Source organism: Stegodyphus dumicola, chromosome 8, assembly GCF_044657685.1.
Source record: "Stegodyphus dumicola isolate Sdum_Otavi_A_Nest chromosome 8, ASM4465768v1".
Classification (NCBI taxonomy): Eukaryota; Metazoa; Arthropoda; class Arachnida; order Araneae; family Eresidae; genus Stegodyphus; species Stegodyphus dumicola.
This window is the reverse complement of record NC_140775.1, coordinates 124643040-124665091: the sequence shown is the minus strand read 5'-3', so window position 1 is coordinate 124665091 and position 22052 is coordinate 124643040. Positions and strand designations below refer to the sequence as shown.

Genomic DNA, 22052 nt, shown 5'->3' with positions numbered 1-22052 from the left:
AAAATGTTACTTAAAAAAAAAGAAAAATTTATTTTCACTTTACAAAGACTAATCACAAAAGTCAATTCAATGGTGTAAGCATTGTATAAGTAATAAAAGATTAATCTTTTGAGAAAACGCTCTTATGAATTCCAAAAAGGGAAAATTGTAGTGAAATATCCTTAAAACAACAGTCAACAGTCTAGACAGTTTTGTCTCCTGTTGATGTTCTGTTCTGTTTTTTAATTACGTTTTCCATAAAAGAAATTTACTTTTAATGAAATTGAATAGCACACATAATTCATAACATGGACTATAAATTAATGAATAGTATTTGTTATTATTATCCACTCTTTATTACTATCATTTGAATGAAAGTTTTATCATTAAATTCATGCTATTTCTCTGATAGAAATTCCTGGATAAGGTATGAATGTTTATAACTTTGTTATATTTGAAGATTTGGGTACCTAAAATTTGTCAATGTGAAACTACTTTTGGGATATTGGTCGTAAATAGAAATGACAGCATGTGTTGAAATTAAACTCCTTTTAGTGCTTTAATATGCATGTCTGCCAGTGAGTGAAGAATTGTCATAATCTGTCAGCAAATGAAAAATCATTAAAAGTAGTTACTTCTGACAACAGACGTGGATGAAACTTCCATCTATGACATCTCACAGCAGAGCAGAGTTTAATTTGAATTACTCATATGATATAAACATACCAGTTTACAGAATTATCCACAAAAATTCCTGAAAGTTAGTGTTTACTATGTACTGTAGCCTCTCGAGTGTAACCCCCCTTTTTTCAGAAAAAGCATATGAAATTAAGGGGCGCAGTTTATATATTCAAATTATTAGAAATAGATGTATAAAAACAGCTGGCAACTCAGCAAAATGTATTTAATGATTGAACATAAATACATTGTTGGGTGAACGTTTCATAGTATTTTACCAGTTGTGGTTGCTTCATGGTGACCAGTGGTGGGATACTAGTACTAGTGATAATTTATATTAATAGTGCAGCCAACTACTGAAGTCATCGACAGTGACAATGAATAAGGAGTGCTAAGCGCAGAAACATGTTCCTATTGATTGAAAATTTTTAAAAAAATTGTATGGTAAGTACTGTTTTCCGCTTAACTGCTTTCACACCTGCAAAATTGAAAAATATTATATCCAGGCTATCTGTCACTTATCCTCAAGATTTTTTTTTTTTTTTTTGAATTAGGCATATTTAGAATATCGTATTTCTCCTAAGAGAAATTATATATAAAAATTGAAGAAGGTTTTATATATATAAATATGCATGTGCATGTTTATAGTATAGAGAGTACTACAGTACAATGCAGAATTATTCTATAGTGCTCTGCACAGGAATATGGGCCAACCAAGTATTGGTCTTTCCAAAAAAATACCACTTCTAGAACATTTCGTTCTTTTTCTTTTTTTATCTTCTTCCGTTGCCTCTTGGCTTATAAGAAGGGCAGATAAAAGAGCATTCTGTTGAATCAAAAAAACTTTGTGGTGAGCTGAAAAAGTCATGACACAAAATAACGAAAACAAGCAGAGCGAGCGCGGGAAATCATTCGAGCTGGAAAACAGCGCGCGAATGGTGTAGACACATCCATGCATGCGCAAATTTAGCTTCTCTCATTGGCCACAGCACAGATCCTGTATCGCAGGTGTGAACGGAATTCCCGTATTTTATGCTCTTATGACTATGTTTCGATGCTCTTTATTATGCAGCCGTCTGAACGCAGCTATAGTGTGCAGGCGTGAGTGGCAGGTGGAGTAACGGTCAGTACGAGCGTAGATTTCCCTCTATCCGTCTGTGAATGTTCGTGATGCACACTTGTGTGCTGGTCGCACGTCTGATGGTTGATAGCGATGACTCAGGCGCTGTGACAGCTGATCTGACAATCATTCTATCGTCCCGATCTGTTGAGGCTCTAAAAGTCGACCGCTACCATCATGACGCTAAATTCTGCCATTATCCACCGATTCTCGCCAGCATCTTCTAATCGTCGCATCGCTTCGATTCTTATGACGAGCGATACTCCGATTTGCCCAACCTGCCTCTTTCATTCCAATGGTACGACCTCTTTCAGACTCTGACAGTTGCTCGTAATGAGCTCAAATCCTGAAGAAAACCATTTTTTCAGTCGTTGAAAGGTATCCTAAATCGCAATGCAACAGAAATTTTTAACAGTTAAAGAACAGCTCCTTATATACATCTGCTGGATGCGCAGTTCCGGTGTACTGAAGATCGCACTATTCATTCATTGGACACCAAATTTTAATAGTTTGCCTATTTAATCAAAGCATTTAAGCATACAAAATTTCAAAGCAATAGGATGATTCCTTTTTGGTTTTTGTTATAGAATGTAGTTTAACATTATATATTTTTAAAAATTATATATATATATATATATATATATTAAATTCGGAACATAAAATAATCGGTGCTACTTTGGTAGACGGTTGCACGGATTTTGGCGAGTTTTCTTTTGGCGAGTAATACGATTTATGGTAAACCCATTGCTAGAGAAGTTATTAATGGTAACCGATACTTTGTTGTCATTTTATTTAAAAAATAATGCATTTTATTATGCATAAATTCCGTGTTTTAAATATTATTTATGTCTTGTAAATATTAAAAATCAATTTAATTTTGCATTTTTATTTGAAATAAAAAATTTTTTGTTTATGATATTTTATGTTGTGGATGATGTAATTAATGACGTCACCTTACTTTAAAACACAGCCAAGACTTTAAAAGTAATTATTTTTAATATCTATAAATTTAATCTAATGTTTTAAACATTATTCATGGCTGTTAAATATTAAAATACAATTTAATTTTGCATTTTTTTTGAAAAATGATTCTATTATGTATGATTATTTAAATAATTTTAATTCTAGGAGTGATGTAATCAGCTCTCTGATTGGTTATAGAATATTTGTGCATTAACGAGCTGTAATTAGCTCTCTGATTGGTTACTGAAAATTTGTGCATTACCGCGCCATTTAAAAATTTAATTCATATCTTCGAATTCCTTCAAAGATGACTGTTTCAAAGATGAATGTTGTTATTGGTAAGTACCAAGAATTATTGCTATCCGAATAAAAAAATTGTCCTTTCTATTTCAGGGAGGGGCGGATCTTCGAAATTTTAAAAACAATACCTATAATTGGAGTTTTTTTTTTGTTATTTTTAATCTTTATGAGCTATTAATTTGGCTCTAAATTGCTTTATCTATTTATAAATTTTTTTGTTTTTTTTAAATTTTTCTATTCCTGCTCTTGATATTACATTTTTCAATTTTTTTCATTGATATCTAAATTATGATTCCGATTTTTTTGGTGGTACTTATCAATAAACGACAGGTTGAATGACTAAAAAAATGTAAGTACATATTTTTATTTTATTTTATAATTGTATACTTCAATTTTCATTAAAAAAATTAATACTCTATTTTCAAAAATTTTATTTTATAATTGTATACTTAAATTTTTGTTAAAAAATTAACACTCTATTTTTAAAAATTGCTGAGATAATTATTGTCACATATGTTTTAATGTTAATTATATTCTATATAACGTATTTTAAAGTATTTGAAGTTAGTAATATTTTAAATGTTGGTATAATGTTTTTAATTCGATATTCAATTAAAGTAATATTTTAATCTAATTAAACGTTGGCATAATGTTTTTATAGCGGTGTTTTTATTCTCTTTCTTTACTATATGAAAGTAATAATAACCTTACTTTAGTATTTTATATATTTTATACTCATAGTAAATGTATTTATTTACACCTGCCTGCCATCTTAAAAAACGACATTTTCAACAAAAAATTAATCCATTACTTTTAACGATATTTGCTTTTTTTAAAGTTTCGAATACTTTACTACGCGTAAAAACAGCGTTTTTCAAGATGGCTGTCGATTGTAAAAATCGCGCCAACAATGGCGCCAACGTAAATCGCCAAAAATCCGTGCAACCGTCTACCAAAGTAGTACCAAATAATCGATTTCAGATATCGCATTTAATTTCAGAATAATGAATTGGCAGAAAATATTAAATTTGCTGTGCAAAGAACTATTGTAAAAATTTAAGAATAATATAACAGTTTTTTCAAAATCCTCAAACAAGTCAACGCTGAGCTAAATGCAAAATTCGTACATAAATTAACTCATCAGAAAGAAAAGTCAAAAAAGGATTAAAAAAAGCCAAAAAGATTTTATTTCTTCCGGCGCATTTTTTTCAAGGGGTTCGTTAATCGAGGAGAAAGGCCTCTTTCTGAACTCACAAATGCGCAATTATCTGAAACTAAGCTACTTAACAATTATTTAGATTATCAAAATTTTAATAATTTTTTACTTTCAAATTTATTTCAAATTACCTATTGATATAATTCATTTAATTTAATTGTTATATACTAATGTAATCAGCAATTGCGATGGATTTTAGTTTTGAAGGTATATTTACGCCTATTTTATTTATATATATATATATGTGTGTGTAGTTATTCTCTTATTACTCCAATACTCCGATGAAGATATACCAGGACATGCAAAACCATTTGTATATAATATGTTTTTGCACTTGCTCTTGAGGTCATTTGTACAAATTTCGTGTTTACACAGCTTTGGGTTGTCTTGGAATTTAGGGAAAGACTTCTTTTACTATTTCTATAATATCTTTTTTTGCATTTGTAGAAAAGTATTTAGTACTAGTTCATTATTTCAATAGTGAATATTATTTTGAATTTAATTTGATTATGTCTTGTGTTTAATATATATATATATATATATATATATATATATATATATATATTAGTAATATTTAATAATAATTTTAATGTATAGTGTTTAATATCTATATCTACCTATATATCTATTTGTCTATATAGATAGATAGATATGCATATAAATTGCAATCTGAAAATTTCAGATCGCAGTCTAATGTATCGAAGAGTTTACCATTAACGTTTTAAAGCGGTAAGAAAATATTAAAAAAATTTAAAAATATAGAAAATCCTAAACTTAATGCAACTATGAAATATTTTACAGATATGTAATTTTACATCTTCTAAATTCGAATTCAAAAACGCGCAAGCAGATTTCATTCTAACCTAGTTTTAAGATAAATAATTAAGATTAGGCTACTCAGTCCCACTGGAATTTGCATTGAAACATTTTCAATGCAAGGAAACTATATACTTCCTCTATTTGGTTACTGCCTGACTGTTGAAAATTTGTATATCTTTCCCACTTATTTCAGAACTTTTTTCAATCATAGGATTGGATTTATTAGTTTTAATAGCATTCAAAACTTTTATTGTATGTTCGAAATTCGTTGTTATCATTCTTACTGTATTTTTTAACATCATTCGTTATCCATCGCAGTTGTGAAATTATGAGAATTTTCTATTAATCCTTAACATTAATGAAGAGGTAAAGAAATGGGGAAAATCTATTTTGTTCTTTAATAAATATAATGAGACTTATGGACAAAAATAATTTTCATGCATTTCAAAGGGCTCTTACACGTTTAAAAATTGATACAATAGATATAAAGGGGAAAAAAGGCCGCGATTGAATAAAATAAAAATTATTAAAAAAATCTGAATCTTATTCGTTATTTGATTGTCTACATCAGATAATAACAGGTAAATGTAGTGATCAGGAAACAAATCGTGCTGTAGTAGTAGGTGTAAAATTTATTTTGGAATTACAGCTGTGTAAATTGCAACTCCAGCCTTCGTTTCTATTTTGCTCTTTTTTGCCGATTCATTGACTGTCAAAGATAGAAGTTACCCTGGTGTTGCAGAACTCATATTAACGTATCCGAATTTTATTCACAATTTGCACTGTCGAATTTTAATATTTTTATCATGAATATATATCATCATGAATACATATATCATCATGAATACGTAATAATATTTTTTCATAAGAAATCTATAGAACATTTTTGCAAAATATATGGAAAAATTCAAATTGAGATTCAGCTTTAAAGATTGTGGATAACTATGATACTGCTTCCTATTTCAGATATCTAATGATGAATCTTGCATGACAAGACCTAACGACACGGACACATCATCTAACAAAAACAAGAAAAACCAGACCTTTTGAATGGTAATCATTGTAGCAAGTGCTTTACGTTTGAGTGTACATTTCGAAGCTGAAATCCTTGCGATAAAGGATTCTAATGCACTCCTTCAAATCGCTTTTCCTGTTTACTTTCAATCTTTCTGAGTCTTAGATATTCAAATAAAATAAAGTTTAAAGATATAAAAGATTCTAAATTAAGGTAAGTAAGTCCTATGTATTTTATGCCTTAGGTTTTTTGTAGTATGATATAGCAAATATTAAATCTTTTATTTTTTTTTATTTCATCTGTGATCTGCACATAATTTTATCGTGTATTAAATTTAAAGCTTAAATTGTTTTCAACAGCAGCTAGTCTTAAAAATGTATTCGTTGTGAAAGAAGTTCGTAGCAGATACACGTATATGTTACCGGCAATGTATTAAACTCACGCATTCTACAGAATACCTAGGCATTTTATAGAATGTCTGGCGTTTTAGATGAAGTATGAAATATTAGAATTATTATATATATTACTTAACTTAAGTATTCTATAGAATCGCAAATGTTATTTAGGGGCAATGTATACTAGAATTTAAAAAAACGGTCAAAGTAAGTCTATTATTTAAAAGATGTGAATTTCTCAAAAAGAAAAATGTTATTTTGAAAAAATAATTAGAGTGCTATTAAAAAACTTTTATTCGAAAAAGTTTATGCCTTTCCTATTAAAGAAAACAATGTATAAAAATGTTTGAAATATATGGAATCATGGAGTGAATGCATTAAATGTATGGCTTATTTATGAATGTATTAAATGTATGGACATTCGAAACAAATCTGTGCGCTTCATACTTTGCCAATTTGTCGTTTGTCATTCTATAGAATACTTAGGAAATGTATGAAATGTCAGTCTTTCCATACACTGCAGTTTAATACACAGTTTTCGGCATTTTATAAAATGCCTAGGTATTCTACAGAATTCCGGCTTTTGTAATACATTGCCATTAACACATATGTGAATTTAATTCTAAAGTCCAAACTAATTATTTTGAAGAAACTGAAGCTGATTGTTTCAATTTTTATATTAAGATTATTATCAGTTACAATCTCTCTCTATATATATGAATGATAAGTTCAAAAAGTAGTCATAATTAAAAAAACAAAATTACTTTGTAATCCAAACAGCGCTAAGAGATTTTTCGTAAATTCAGAAAAGCATTTAAAGAATAAGAAATTCGTGAATAGAACACTATGTTAATGAAAAAGTAATTGAGATTTTAAATGCATATTAAAGTTTTTTATTAATTTTTTAAGACAGCTTTTAAACATAGCTTAGTTCCGAACACACGTCTTTTTAATACAGCTGCTGTTACTTTTGTGACCTTAAAATTTTGGGATTCAGGGTAACCTGTAATTTCTTTCTTTTTTGGTTCTATATGGAGCTGATTTCATCCTCAGAGAAATAAATTATTAGTACTTTTTTTTTCCATTTTTATTCCATGTCCAAGCAAAAATATGTTAACCAGGCGAACTTTCACACTTTTGGTCTTTCGCCTTTTTTCCTTTCTCGTTTCCTTTTTACTTCATAAAAAAATAAATAAATAAATAAAATAAAAAAAAAATAAAAATAATAAAAAAAAAAAAAAAAAAAAAAAGAAGAAGAAGAAAAGAAAAGAAAGAAAAACAGTTAGACAGACTTCCATATTACTCATCTTTCGCTCTTTTATTAAAACAGAAGCCGACAGACCTCTGAAATTTCGCAATTTCTAAAAGATGCAGACCGCTAGTCGGGAAGTAAATCCTACAAAGAATCCTTTATGCGATGTGCAAATAAAAGAGAAATCGTGATAGAGTGATTGGCGATCATGAAGAATTTCTGAATTTATGGGAGCTTAAAGACATCAGTGATGTCAAAATATTTCGAAAATAATTACGTATACTTTTTCTTCTATTTTTTATAAATTTATTTTCTATTGATTTTTCGTGCATCTAATTTCAGAATTCTGACGGTCAATTCAAGCTACACCGGTCATAAGTAAAGACTAAAATTATGCTGGTATGAACTTGAAATTTAGGATCAATTCTTCGGGGTCAGAAATATTAAATACAGCAACAGTTTAAAACAATGCTGGGTATCATTTAATTGCAATGTGTTACAAAATAGTTTAATGAATGCTAAAGTTATCTTAAATGTCCACATGTTTCCAGAATGCAATACAAATTTTATTAAAACAAACAAACAACAACAACAACAAAATAACAAAAAAATATTAAATCTGAAAGCTTTCAGATTTTATATTACGCCCAAAGGAGCGTATTTTAAAAATTTTTTGCTACCTCTATTTATTTAATATCATGTTCTTTGCACTTAAACCACATAAAATTCAACAGCAGTATCACAAAATAATTAAAAACAGCATATTTTTAGATTTTCTGACACACAGTCTTGTGCCCTGGAGATAGATTTTTTTTTTTTTTTTTTTTTTTTTTTTTTTTTTTGTACAGTATTGCCGTTGCTTGCTGTGAAATCTCTGAGTTTGTTAATCAGAAATTCTTTAAAGTTTTACAAAATGTGAAATATATATAGTAAAACAAATTCAAAATTCGGGCTTCCAGTTACCCATGCTCGGGTGGAGGATTATGTTATTCAAAATTTGATGGCTCTAGGTCCTATTGATTTTTCACAATGCGAAAAACATACCTACATTCATTCAGATTCCTTGTTCCTTATTTTCTTTAAATATAATACAGAGCGATAATATTTGGTGGCAACAATTTAAAAAATGATTCGCCGCTTACGGTCATAAGGTATTTCTTTCGCCGTTTTAGCGTGTCTTCTTGGAGTAGTGGTATGCACGCTCGGTGCGTATTCGAGAGGTCCGCGGTTCGATTCCCGGCGAGGGCATTGCTCATTTTTCACAACTTCTGCTTCGAAAATATCCTAATGTCTCTACACAGTGAAACGTCACAAAACGCAATTTCGAGACTAATAGCCCTTCTGGGCTATCACAACTTTGAGCTAAAATAAAGCCGCGGAAAAGCTCCAATTTTAAAAGATAAAAAATAATGAATACATTGTTCAATGTCTCACTACGATCTTACATATTCAAATATAAATATTTGACATTCCCCTTTTAAAAAAAAATTGAGATCAGTTTTTCCGTATTCCGGAATGGCGCGTGTGTGTATATACAATGCTCGACATTGAAAATGCAACACCAAGATGGAGTGGTCAGAAATTTATGCAAATTTTAGAGTAGACGCACGTCACTGAGTTACACGAATGATGTGAAAGCTCTCCGATGCACGTAAAGTAAGATATAAGGGAAGGAACGTGCAGAATGGGCAATAGTCGTGTCGTTATTTCTTCCAGACGAATTATCGAGGAAAGTTGGTTTTTGTCCCGGAGGATACGTGTAATAGGAGAGAATGCAGGGCCGCCGTCAACGAAGGCATATCCAGCCAGATAGACGATTTTACGAGGTGTATGGTGTTTGGATTGAGAAGGGCGGGTTGGTCCTTACGTCAAATTGCAGCTGATACCCACATGGATACGAGCACGGTTCATCGGCTATGGCGAACATGGTTGGAACAAGGAAATGTGGGAAGAAGGAGGGACGTAGGTGCAGCCAGAGTGATGTCAGCACGCGTGAATCGACGAATCCGCCGACAAGCTGTGGCTGTCCCGTTTCTGCAGCATGTGCAAGATACCCTGGATGTCCCCGTGTCGAGCAGAACCATTTCCCGTCGATTGGTTGAACATGGCCTGCACTCACGGCGTCCGTTAAGAAGACTGCCTTTGACTCCACAGCATAGACGCCAACGTTTAGAATGTTGCCTGATTGGAGCGATGTGGATGACAGAATGGCGAAACGTCGTGTTCTCAGATGAGTCACGCTTCTGTTTATCCAGTGAGAGTCAGTCGTGGCGTCGACATGGAGACAGATCTGATCCGACAGTAACTGTGGAACGGCCCACCAAGCGACAACGTGGCATAATGGTTTGGGGCGCTATTGCCTACGATTCCAGGTCACCTTTAGTTCGTATTCTGGGCACTATGAGTACATTATCCAACGATACTTGGATAATGTACTGCGGTCGGGGGCAATCCCCTACCTTCAGGGGATGCCTAATGCAATTTTTCAGCAGGATGACGCCCGACCACACAGTGCTCGCATCTGCCAACATGCTCTGCAAGGTATACAGATAACGCCCGACCACACAGTACTTGTATCTGCCAACATGCTCTCCAAGGTATACAGATGCTTTCCTAGCCACCGTACTTTCCTGAGCTATCACCAATCAAACATGTGTGGGATGTGATTGGACGCCGTTTGCAGACTCTGCCTCTGCATCGTTCAGAAGACGAACTGTGGCAAATGGTTGAAAGGGAATGGAAAGCCATCCATCAGGACACCATCCGCACTCTTATTGACTCTATGCTTAGACGTGTTTCTTCGTGCATCGCTGTTGTCAGCACACTGGAAAAAGGACTACAAAAAGCCGCCATCCCGGCCGAGGCTAAGAGGCTTGAAAAACGACTACCAAGATGCGTCGTGCACAACGTCTCCGCCAACATGCAGCCAGAGGACATCATTAGTGAAATCAGTGCCGTCACCAATGCTCCAGCGAACCACTTCAAGGCACTCTATCGCCTCAAGGAACAACGAGGCGATAGAGTCAAATGGGTATTTGAATGCCAACAAGCAGGATTTCCAGCAGCAATCAAGGCACGAAGACTCTACTTGGGATGGGCCGCCCACATCATTACCGAATATCACGGCATCACCAGATGCTACAGGTGTCAGAGATTGGGCCACACACAGGCCAACTGCAAAAGCCCAAGGCAGTGCTGCGCCTACTGTGGTGAAGAACACGGTACTCGAGAATGCCGGGCAGAATTCCCCTCTTGTATCAACTGTGATGATGCAATCCATCGCATCGGTGCCAAACGGGATCATAAGCACCCCGCCTACCACAGAGACTGTCCAGAATTTAAACTGGCAGTGCAGAGATACCGGGATTCAGTCCAATATTAGCATATGCACCACCGCACCTCGTGAGGAGCCAACAAGCAGCAATATAAGACCACAGATGCCTAAAAGCATAATGAATGAAGCCAGGCTACAAGCGTACACACCAATCAGTTGCATGCAGATAAATTTGCAACGGGCACACGTAGCAAGCGCCCATGCCACAGCATACGCTATCGAGAACAAAATAGACATCATGTTTATCCAGGAACCGTACACTAAACAAGGAAAAGTGGTAGGGTTCCACCTCAAGTAGGGTTTATTTCAGAAAGAGGATACGGAATTCCCTCCACGTACTGCCATCATCAACTGCAATCCGGCGTGGTCGCTCAGTGTCATCAGCCAAGAGAGAGATCACATCGCAGTGCTCCTGGAGACGCATGAACTGCATTCAGTTCTCGTTACAATCTACTCCGCACCCACAGCTGCGGTAGAACCAAAACCGACTTTCATGGCATCCCTCCTCAGAGACTATGGTAAGGTCAATATCATCTTTACAGGAGACTTTAATGCCCATAATGTGTGCTGGGGCTATGCGGATACGGAGCCCAAGGGCAGATACCTGGAAGAGTTCTCGGCTCATAACCTAGTTCTCCATAATTCCGCAGATGCTCCACCCACATTTGATAGGGTACACGCAAAAGGCTGGCCAGACATAACAATATCCATCCCTAGTATTACTCCCATGTTACAGGACTGGGAAATGATATAGGGAATATGTCTGTCCGATCACAATTATGTGACATTCAAAAGTACGCACCGGACAACTACTTCTATTATAAGAAGGTATAACCTGCTTGCCAACAAGCTGAAGCGATTCGTCCAGCGCTGTCAACACCATCTAGGCGAGTTGCGCCCCAGGATAGAGCTAGCAGCGACACAAGCAGAGCTCGAAGAACTTACTGAAAAAGTCGTCACGGTAATACAAGAAGCCTGCGAAGCAATTCTGCTGATCAAAACCACCAAAAAGCCGCAAAGTCTGAGCTGGTGGACAAGCGACCTTAAAATACAGCAAATAGTGCCGTTAACTGCGACGCCGGTTTAAGCGAGATTGCCAAAGGAATGACAGCGCTGATTCAACTCTCTTGATAGCTTTCCAGCGAGAAAGGGCCCATTATAAAAGCTCACCTCCTGGAGGGCTTTCTGCACAGAGAACACAGGTCCCTTTGGCATACACCACAAGCTGGCGACCGGGAAGAGGTATGCACCTACTAAGTTTCATCTCCTCCATGCAATGACAGAAGATGAAAGCCCCACGGTCAGCACACTGAATGCGATACTAGATGCAGTGTTCCCGCAGGATATGACAGGAGATACAGCTGAGCATCAACAATAAAGGACTACGGCAACAGATACTTCCATTCCAGATGACAAGGATATCACAGCACAGGAATTGATACAAATACTACGCTGCCTCCCCAAGAAAAAAGCTCCGGAGCCGGACGAAGTAAATTATAACATCGTCAAGGCAGTCTTAAGTGCAAACATTGAATTCTTCACTTCACTCCTGAGTAGGCTTTATAACACGGGTACATTCCCGCAGTGTTTCAAAGTAGGGCAAGCAGTGTTCTTTCTAAAGAAAAATAGAGACCTCTCCAACCCAGACTCGTACAGACCCATCTGCCTCTTGTCTGCGTTGGGGAAGGTGTACGAAAAGATCATTATGAATCGGCTGAGGCATCACTTGCACCACACCAATTACTTAAGCCCTAACCAGTATGGCTTCAGAACCGGTACATCAACGGTTCACGCACTGGCAGAAATCAAAAACGAAATTTATAAAAATCAAGGGAACGGTCACCACACGGCGTGTATCAGCCTCGATCTAAAAAGCGCCTTCGACACGCTGTGGTGGCCAGCCATACTCAATGCGCTGACAGAAGCTAAATGCCCATCGAACATGTACAGAACAATCCAGCACTACCTGTCAGACCGAAGCGTCATAGTCGTCCATAACGGAGGTATACTCCAGAGGAGGCAGTCCCGCGGATGCGACAAGGCTCATGCGCGGGCCCCCACCTCTGGAACATAACTTTCAACAGTATTCTCTCTGCACAGTGGCCGGAGCATACAAAGGTTGTAGCTTACGCGGACGACGCGGCCTTTATAGTAAAAGGTCGCACGAGAGAGGAACTACAAGTGAACAGCAATCAGACCTGCTTCCTGTTCAGCGAAAGATGCCAGAAGATAAAATTAATAATAGCGGAAAGCTAGTCACAAATTCTGCTTTTCCCCAAAAAAGGAGGAACGCTGGTCAGACAGCCTAGCATTACCATCAATAGCCAGCGAATAAAAATAGTTATGCAATTAAAATATCTGGGTCTACTGTTTGATAATAAATTGAACTGGATCCCACATGTAATTGACCTCAAAAAACGTACCGCGACCATTATCAAGAACATGCGGTTAATGCAGGGTGACAGTTGGGGCCTCACTTCGCATATTCATAAGATCATCTATCAGACGGTTGCAGAAAAGATTGTAACGTATGCGGCGGCTGTATGGGCCCAGCCGATGCAAGGCCATAAACTGCGGCATCTTTCAAGTATACAAAGGCAATTTATGTTAAACAGCACGAGGGCTACCGCACGACAGCAACTAGCGCACTGAACATTTTAGCAGGTCTCGTTCCCCTTAACATCAGCGCCGAAAGGGAGGCAGTCCTGCAAGAAGTTAAGCAACTGCGGCAACCAGCCACTTTATATGAAGAAAGTTACTGGCCCAGGGATTATGAAATTCCAGCCAATCCACTTGAGTTCCACCCAGCACAGCAGAGCGTAGGAGTACGAATCAACCTCAAAGGGCGATCTGAAGATATGAACAGGCACAATACCCGTATCTTTACTGATGGGTCAAAAATGGATGACAACGTCGGATGTGCGTACGTAATGTTTCAAGGCCAAGAACAGGTCGCGCAATGGAAGGGCCATCTGAACAAAAACAACAGCGTCTTTCAAGGGGAGGCACTGGCAATTCAAAAGGCAGTACAACATATTGCTTACCATAACATCAGGAATGCAGCAATAGTTTCCGACAGCATGTCAGCCCTTCAAGCCATCCAAAATCCGGCACACACATCCAAAATTATCAAAGAAATTCAATACCATCTAAGGCAGACAGAGCATCTGCATGTTCGCCTGGCATAGACGAAAGCCCACGCAGGAAACACCGGTAATGAAGCAGCCGACCTCCTCGCTAAAGACGCAGCCCTCAACAAAGAAGCGGAGGAATTGGAAATTCCATGGTCACACTCTACTTTGAAACGACATCTCCATCTTCAAGCTTTCGCTAAGTGGCAGGAAGAATGGGACACTGCACAAACAGGCAGGCGTACACACTACCATCTAATGTACGTAAACCCTGCCCGGCTATGTTCTAATACGTACGTGGCTATATCATGGGCATGGGCCTTTCCCGGACTACTTTGCCAAGCATGGCACGACTGACACAGATCAGTGCAGTTGTGGCCACCTGGGTACTCCGGAGCATTATGTCACAACCTGCCCACTTACCAGCGAACTGCACATACGTATTCCAACTGTCAATACGCAGGCCTTCTGTAAATTCATGATTAAGCAGAAGCACCTCTATCGACAGATCATTAAAATCATGAGTTTACTTGCCAGACACGGCACTAACCTTTGTGCAGTTGAATAATTAGTGCAAGGCCTGCATGGCTTTTGAGAAATGTATCCTCAGATAACGCAAATATAGCGCTGAACAAGCAAACTCTACCAAGAGTAAGTCAAACATGCTAAGTATACCACATATGTGTACATGTACTGTATATCCGAAGCGTACCGCAACATCTCAGCAGTACTAATCAAAATTCAAGCAATGTAAATAACTTAAGCACCAGTATATAAAATAGCTCATGCACATCAGCAAGTATGCGTGAACATCTCCACTAATTTAACAGTGAATATCAATATGGATGACGTGTCAGACAAAAAAGTACACAGCTGACTTCAGGCTCTGTCTAGACCTGAATTGCAAGTGTAACGCTACCCAATGCCCATCCCCATAACTGGCTGCACAACCTAGCTGCTTTAAATACGTGTATTTAAATGTAAATGTCTCATCGGATGTACTGAACAGTCAAAGGACAATAAGTAGAATTAGTAAACGCAAATTGTATTAGAAAGTGTATTACGCAAATTGTATTAGAAAGTGTATTACGCAAATTGTATTAGAAAGTGTATGCAAAAGCATATGTTCAGTACAATCCTGCGAATACCGCAGTGACATAGCAAGATGCGCCTATGAACATTAGAAATGTATACTTACATGCCCCGGCATGTCAGACATCCTAAGCTCATTTGCATAACTTCCAGAGCAATTATATTGCTCAAAATGTATCAAAATCTAATGTCACATTGGACATAATAAAAACACTGCTGAATCCGAACACTGCACAAATTGTAAATGTAATACCACGTAACGCAAGTGTAACGTCATTTCTGAATAGTAATGTAAAGTCATATGTAATGTTGTATCGAATTACGTAACATAATATAGAATATACTTACAGTACCGCATTATATGCAAACACTGTCATACATAAGTATCTATGTGTCTGTACAAAAATCTCACAGGTACAGCAGGACCTCAGATGTGGCTGCCTTGAGCACCTATAATGTCTATATATCAGGTCTGCCTGTACGCCATCCTAAAGCTCAATCACATAAAAGCAAGAGCAAATATAGTGTTATAAATACGTTCTATATGCAATGTTACTCCTGACAATGTATTTACAGAGTTGAATCTGCATAATGTAATTCGTAAATGTAATGTCAATAATGGTAATGTAATACCACTATTATCTCAAATCTCATATATAATGTCAATGCCGTATCGCATAGTGTATATATAAGACATGTAATGTCATAATTATGTAAATATGTATATGCACAGCACTATTTATACGTGCACTGCAGTAATTTACTTGCAACCGCCTTCTGCACACATGTACTGTATATATATACAAGCCCTGCATGAAAGCTGCCCCAAGCTCACTTGCGTAATTACAGGAGTAATTATTATGTTCTATACAACAAGCTATATGCAATGTCACTTCCGACAAAGTAAATACAGTGTTGAATATGCATAATGTAATTGTAAATGTAATGTTAATTAATGTTAAGTATAATTCCTTAATTGCCTCATAAACTGTAATATTAATGTCAATTTTGTATCGTATACTGTACATATTGTAGAACTTATAGACCGCACCGGATAATAATAGGTAAAGTCAAGAATATGCAAATGTATAGCATATATCATATACTCACTGCAGCAATTTAGATGTAGCCGCCCTTTGAACACCAGTAGTGTATATGTACAAGCCCCTGCAATAAAGCCCTCCCAAGCTCACTGGCAAAATTGCCGGAACATTCATAATGTTCTAATACGTAAACAAGCAAAGTCACTCCTGACAACGTCATATCAGTGAGGAATATGCGAAATGCATTAATTGCAAATGTAACGTCAAATAATGTTAAGTGTGATACCATTCTTTGCCCATTAAGTGATAGATGATATGCCCATGTCGTATCACATAATGTATATATATTACCAAATTATAGACCATACCGAATAATAATTTACAATGTCATAAATAAGTAAAATGCAATGTATAGCATAAATCATACGTGTACTGCAAAAATTTAGTTATAGCTGCCTTCTGAACACTTGTAGTGTATAAATGTTTACGCCCCAGCAGGTTAACCCTCACAAGCACATTCGCATAATTGCCGAAGCAATTATAATGTTCCAATACGCAGCTTTATGTAAAGTCACTCCCAACAATGTAAACACAGATAGTAGAATTTGTGTACAGTTTTATTTGTTAATGTATTACCAAGTAATGCCAAGTACAAAGTATAGTATACATGTAAATGCATAACTCTCGTGAGGCTCCTCTCTAGCCAACTTTAGATAAGGGTGGACGTGGTGCTGTACTGATTAATCTTTACGGCAAAGGGACAGTGCCCACGTCCACCGTCACTTATCACTTATCACTTATCCTACTGAGCCGACACCATTCTCGCTCTGTATTCTGACTATCATTTTGAAATAAAGATCACTTATTGCTGCCTCTGTCTTTTTTCCAAATTTCATCACTTTCTGACCACTCCTTCTTGGTGCTGCCTTTTCAGTGTTGAGCAGTGTATAATATTATTATTAAAAACCTCAGAAAGAGGAAAAGTAACAAAGTACATTATCCCTTTTCATATAAAAATTAAAAATTATATTTTAAGAAATCGACAATTATATTTTTAAGAAAAATCTGTATGTTAGATGCAGTTTAAAAAATTTCATAATTTGAAGTAAGATTTAGAAAATAGAACCAATAGAATCTGCTAATGAATTTTAAGCGGAGATTTCAATAAGCAGTACTTCTTCAACAAGTGTTATTACTGAAAATTGGTTCATTAATTGGAGGTCGTTTATATTTATCGACTGTTAATTCAGTTTTCAGAGAAATATTATGTAGTAATTTATGAATGGTGTTGTAACTATATATAAATATTTAAAGCTTTTGGTATTTGTGTATTTTATAGAGATATTTTATATTTTTATTAATAAATTTATTTATTAATTGCATTTTACACATTAACTTTGTACTGTATTTATGTTTAATCGAAATTCTGGCCTTCTGTATTTGTAAGTGTATTTTTCGTATGCAATATTAAAGATCTTTAATTCTGAATAAATCGACATATGAATTGTAAAGCTATCTCATTTAGAAGATGAGATATAAGAAAAAAAATCCAGAGACGAGCCTTGAAGACAATTTTTGTCGTTAAAAATGGCGTCATTTTATTTTCCAGATTTCAATTATCTTATCAGGTGACGTTTGAACCTAATGAAATTAGCTCTCTCGTGGTTTCCTTTCCCTTCGGTAAACACTTATGAGAATATAACGATTATTAACATGATAAAGAACGATAAATATACACGATTGACCATAGTTTTCTGTATTCGCGCACTAGCAAATCCAGAGAGGAGCGAGTCCGGCCTCTTCTTTCCATTCGATCTCTTTTGTATTTTCCATTTCTTTGGTAACATGACTTCCCTTGGCGTATATGTTTACCGATCCGTGTCGCCCAACTAGTGGCATAATCCAGAAATTCAAGAAAAAATAGAAAGAAGCAGGGGTAGTTTACTCTACCGGTCTTTATATCTTTCTACTCATCTGGCGTAATTATTCAAAAAATCTCTACAAATCCTCATTTCTCAACAACCTAATCAAAATAAATAATAAATAGCTAACAAATAACTTTTAAAAAGAACAGTAAATAAGATAAAGATTTAAAACATTTGCAATCACTTAAACTTTCAAACACAGTTTATTTTAGAATGTGGTGTGGTGTAGTGTATTTAATTATGGCAAAGCACACTAGGGCTATCTGCCTAAGGGGAGGGATGCCTTTCGTGGAGGACTTTCTAAGGGAAACTGGCTCGTATACACGTTACACATGGGGAAAACCACGAAAACGCCCATGCAGCCAGCCCGTTCGCGGGATTCGAACCTCGGACCGAACTACCAGTGTTCAGCGTCTTTACCGCTCGGCCGCTGGTGGGCTTTATTTTAGAATGAAATGCATATTTCAGAAATGGATATTTTAAAATTTATTTGCGGGAAGTTTGCGAAGCATAACTATTTATTAGCGTTTATTAGATATAGAAAACAAAAGATGAAATTGTTTCATGCTTTCTTTCAAAATTGCTATACAGTGAGAACAAAAAGTATGAAAAAACATAATTTAGTATGTTAAATCTGTAATTGATATTTCTTAACGGTCGCGGGCACTTAGCCGACCACCACTTAGTCGACACCAGTTTGCCGACAGAAACATTTGGCCGACGCGGACACTTAGCCCACATGGACATTTAGCCGACGAAGACACACTTAGCCGACAGGACATTTAGCAGACAAAGACACTTAGTCGACAGGGCATTTTGCCGACACGGACAGGACATTAGCCGACAATGAGTCTTCCTTTTCCCAAAGCTTTCAAATTCCTATTACTTTCACATTTCTTTATTACTATTCTCAACACATCACGCTACATTCATTCTCGTATAAAACCGTTTCTCTCCTCCCACTAATGAAATTTCCTATCTCTGTCAGGAAGTAGAGTGATTCGCCATACTGGAACTACTTTTTTTTTTTTTTTTTTTTCTGAAAATTTTCACCCTAAGAATGCTGTATACAAGTTAGGCATAGTGCATTTATTAATCTGGGATAGGGCTCCGGCCCAGGAATTCGTGCCTTGTGGCCCACCTAACAGAAGTACGTTTGGTTTATGTAATTACGGCAAAGCCAGAGAACTATCTGCCTAAGGGAAGGGATACTTTCGTGGAGGAATTTCGAAGGAAAGCAGGCTCGTATAAACGTTACACATGGGGAAAACCACAAAAACACCCATGCAGCCAGTCCGTTTGTGGGATTCGCAATTCGGACGGAACTACCAGTGCTCAGCGACTTTACCGCTCGGCCACTGCTATAACCAGTCTCTTAGTGACTGGTTATATATTAAACTTAATATGAAACCAGTCTCTTCTGATGAAAATTGCTTTTTCAGGCTAGACCTTTATAAATACTTTGCTAGAAAATGAGAAGAGAATGAGAGAAATGAATGAATGGAAATGAGAAATTTGAAAGAATTAGGAAGAGCGTGATTAGTAATATCATTAAGTAAAAAAAAAAAAAAAAAAAAAAAACTATTAATGATGTGAAAGTGTTCCAAAGAAACCCAGCTGATTAAACGAAGAAGCTCTACGGACAATTTTTGCAGATCCCACTTTAAAATGTAACTTAGTGACTATCGTACTAAGCTAAAAAATTATTTTTTCCATTCGAAAATTAATTCATATTCCCCGACGAGAAATTTCAACGCGTTTTTACAATTTGACCAATATACACCAAGCAGTACAATATATATCAAACTATGCTAAATTACACAAGAATTAAACGCACATATGGGATCCTTAAGAACCGAAAAATGAATTTTACTAATAGGTGAAAGAAAGACCTTTCGGCTTGTCGGCTAACTGTCCGTGTCGGCTAAATTACCTGTCGGCTAAATGTCCTGTCGGCTAAATGTCCTGTCGGCTAAGTGTACATATCGGCTAGGTGTCCGTGCTGGCTAAATATCCTGCCGGCTAACTGGCGTCGGTTAAGTGTCTTGTTGGCTATGTGGTTGTCGGCTAACTGTCACGGACCAGACATTTTTAATTTTCCTTCTTTTTCCCTTTCCTCCTCCTTTTTTACTTCCTCGCACGAAGAAAAGGAAGTATTGTAATTATGAAAAATTCTCCGGGTACCATATTTCAATGAAAATATCCATTTTGACCGCTATCGAATGCAATTTAACCATGTTTTTGCATGACATTTGTACCTAAGGACAGAATAAAGGACTCAAAACGAATTATAAAACTGATTTAAAATGGATTCAGAAGAGATCTTTTTGGTGGTGTCTGTAAGTACCTTACGTACATATGTATTATTTCACATAACTCAAAAACGAATAGCCCCCGAAAGCTGAAATTTTGTATGTGAGGACTGCTGTAACATGTAGATGTGCACCTCTCTTTTTGGTAGCAATCGGCCGCACAAAAAGTAGATATATATCCACTTTGTTACTCGGCTCCTTGAGCTTAGTTTTTTATTCTTATATGATGGTAAATTGAGCCTTTTTTGCTTTAAAAATAATTGAATTATGTTTTTTTTTTAATCTTCCGGTTAAGGTTTTTATACCTTTAGTTAACCTGCAAGTTATAGTTGTAGAATTATCAACAATTTAAGTTGTTTAAGCGCGTCTAAGTCTAATTTTTTATCGTAGCAGCCATATTTGTTTACATTTGAAACTTAGCAGAATAGTGGATTTGTTGTCAATCTAGAGCAACTAAGCTTCGCAACAACAAAGTAACGTCTTCTTTTACTATTGAGAATTAAATCATGCTTAATCCATTCTGGAACTGTTATTTAAGTTATTAAATTATCTCATATATTGTATCTGCACAGCGTCTACAATAAATTCGGTAAGTTTCTACGTCTTCAGCGTCTTTTTGCCGAGTGAGACGAAAAGTAAACTTTCAGTTTTGTGCACCGAAAAATCTGCCTTCTTGCACGCTGACCGAATTGCTTGTTTTTGTGTGGAAACTGTAATTTTAAATGTAATTTTTTAAATTGTTTTAACTGTATTTGGTGTTTTATGTTTTTCTATACCTTTCGATTTTTAATGAAGATATTTTGAGTTTTTATGTATTTTTGCCTTGTCGCGAATTAATTGAATAAGAAATATATATCTAATAAAATTCGAGGAAATCAGTTTAAATGAAATGCAGGAAAAATGCGTATAATTTAATATTCCGTACAAGGAAGTCATGTTGTGTACGGATAAGCGCTTTTTTTCCCTTTCTTTCTAAGATTATTTTTTCTACTGAAGACGTTTTGATTTACTTCAGAAATTCTAGAAATTTTAAAATGTTTTAAATTACAAAATAATTTTACAATATTTTAATATTATTAAATGAGGAAAAAAGATTTCGTTGAGTTTTGAAAAGACTTAAAAGTGAATATTTAACTCTTTTAAAGTTTTCTTTAATTAGCTTTGCAATTAATCACAAGTTAGAAAAGCGAAGTTCTCTTTTAATACTAGAGAAATAACCCAAATCACTAAAATCGTTCGCTTTGCAAAGTTTGAAGTCACATGATTTTGAGCTGAACTCACAGCTTTGAACTAACTAGAGGCTCCAATGCAGCCTCATATATGTACCATTGTTCAAGGTATAGGTTAAACACCTGTAGAACTTTCCAAAGAATAGTTCTTAGAACACAATTTATGCAAACTTCAGGAATATCTCTAAGTTAACAAGAAATCTCTAAACGTCGTAAGGCCCTGCAGAAATGTCTCTGGAATATCAGTCA

General features: G+C 35.8%; 1 protein-coding gene across 6 annotated transcripts in view; it reads left to right on the top strand.

The window, feature by feature from the left end:
* Positions 1–1665: 1665 nt before the first annotated feature.
* Positions 1666–22052, top strand: part of LOC118203727 (putative sodium-dependent multivitamin transporter) — a 56766-nt gene continuing 36379 nt past the window's right edge. Inside the window, exons 1-3 of one of the 6 annotated variants that reach the window (XM_085822369.1) lie at positions 2183–2542; positions 2906–3078; positions 6042–6303. The gene's annotated coding sequence lies outside the window, so the exon portion shown is untranslated. Of the gene's footprint in view, positions 2156–2182; positions 2543–2905; positions 3079–6041; positions 6304–22052 lie in introns of those variants that run through there. The other 5 variants (XM_085822370.1, XM_085822372.1, XM_085822371.1 and 2 more) reach the window with 5 other exon arrangements.